Here is a 1,945-nt window from a genome sequence, read left to right as displayed (position 1 = left end):
ATGGCGCCCAACACGCAGGCGCTACACCCTATGGTGCAGCGCCTAGCTCTGGGGCGTTGCACCTCTGTCCACCGTGGCAGTCCCTGGGCCCGCACCCAGCAGTGCGGCGCCTCAGAGCTAGGCGCCACACATGTAATGTGCAGCGCCTAGCACTCGGGCACTGCACTGTCTGTTACTAGTTGGCTGCCCCCCCCCCCACTCCCCCACCCCACACACCCCTACCCCCATAGCATCCGACCCAAGATTTGCCCCTTCTTCCCCTTTCTCCCCTCTCAAATCCTCTCCCAAATCTTTCAAATTTGAAGATTTTGTCCGTGGATTTTGAACTCAAACCCTCCCTCAAGGTAATCTTCTCCGATCCCCTTGTTTTGATCCAAGTAATGTTAACAAATTGCTCATTTGTTGCTAGTTTGGGAAAACCCTAGTTTTGTATGGATCTAGAGATTTGCATGGAGATGTGAGATGTTTGTTTGCCAATTTCCTATGATTAGGCTTGTTAGTATGTTAGGGTTATTCTTATGGGTGTTCTTATGTTGGTGCTAGGGTTAGGGTTGTTGTTTCATATGTATTTTAGGGTTTGTATACCGTGTTAGTCCTTGGATTATAACTCATGGAAGCAATGTTACGTTGTGTTGTTTGAATGCTTATTATATAGGGATGGGAAGAACATGTGTGTTTGTTCATCATGGGGACAAAGACGCCTTCTTGAAAGGAAATATTGAACCGGACCCGGATGAGTTTGACATGGTGTTTGATACTAGTCCTAGCTATGCGGAGCTCTTGCAACAAGCGAGGAAAGAGTTGAATTGGATGGACCCTAGTGATATCGTTGAGTTGGAGGGAATGCATAATGTTGATTTTGGAATGCACATCCGTTGGAAGGCATTGCGTGTCAACTCAGAGCAACGTTGGGTTGCATACAAGGAGATGGTGGCTGAATCACTAGACAAGGCTCTTGAGTTATTTGCAACGAAGAAGGTTGATTCAAGTTTGCATTTGGACTTGAACCGGAACCCCTCCCCTTTGGTTGCTAGTAGCCCCCCATCCATGAAGCGAGATGAAATTGTTGAACCTCTTTTGACCCAAGAAGTGAGGCCAACATTGAGCACGTTTCCAAACAACCAAAATGAAGCTTTGCAAGAGGAGAATGATGAGTATGTGGACGATGACAATGAAGTTGATTTCCATGACAACAATGTGGGTGATCTCGACAAATATCATTTGCAAGAGACAATGGACCATTCCATCCCTTATTCCTGTGGCTATGCATCGGATTCGGATGACAAAGGTCCCGATGAACAAGTTTATGAGGAGGGGTTCACGGTGAAGGAGGCCGAAGCTTTTGAGAAGGTATTTGTAACGCCCCGAGACCGATGTGCCAGGTGTCGTGCAGTTATTCGCCGTTGTTGCCTTTTCATTGCTTGCGTGTCATGCATTGCATATCATGTCATCATATGCATTTCATTTGCATACGTGTTCATCTCATGCATCCGAGCATTTTCCCCGTTGTCCGTTTTGCAATCCGGCGCTTCGTTCTCCTCCGGTGGTCATTTCTACCTTTCTTTCTTGTGTGGGGATTAAACATTTCCGGATTGGACCGAGACTTGTCATGCGGCCTTGGTTTACTACCGGTAGACCGCCTGTCAAGTTTCGTACCATTTGGACTTCGTTTGATACTCCAACGGTTAACCGAGGGACCGAGAAGGCCTCGTGTGTGTTGCAGCCCAACACCCTTCCATTTTGGCCCAAAACCCACCAAACCCTGCTCCATGTCCTAGATCGTTCGATCACGATCGCGTGGGCGAAAACCACACCTCATTTGGACTCTCCTAGCTCCACTTATGCCTATGTATACACCCCCCATTCCAAATCTCAGATTTCTCCCCGTCCTCCTCCTAAAAAAAAAACATCTCCTCGCCAGATCCGCCGCCGACGGACATGTCCG

Source organism: Triticum dicoccoides, chromosome 5A, assembly GCF_002162155.2.
Source record: "Triticum dicoccoides isolate Atlit2015 ecotype Zavitan chromosome 5A, WEW_v2.0, whole genome shotgun sequence".
NCBI lineage: Eukaryota > Viridiplantae > Streptophyta > Magnoliopsida > Poales > Poaceae > Triticum > Triticum dicoccoides.
The sequence above is the reverse complement of the archived record's forward strand: the minus strand, read 5'-3'. Positions refer to the sequence as shown.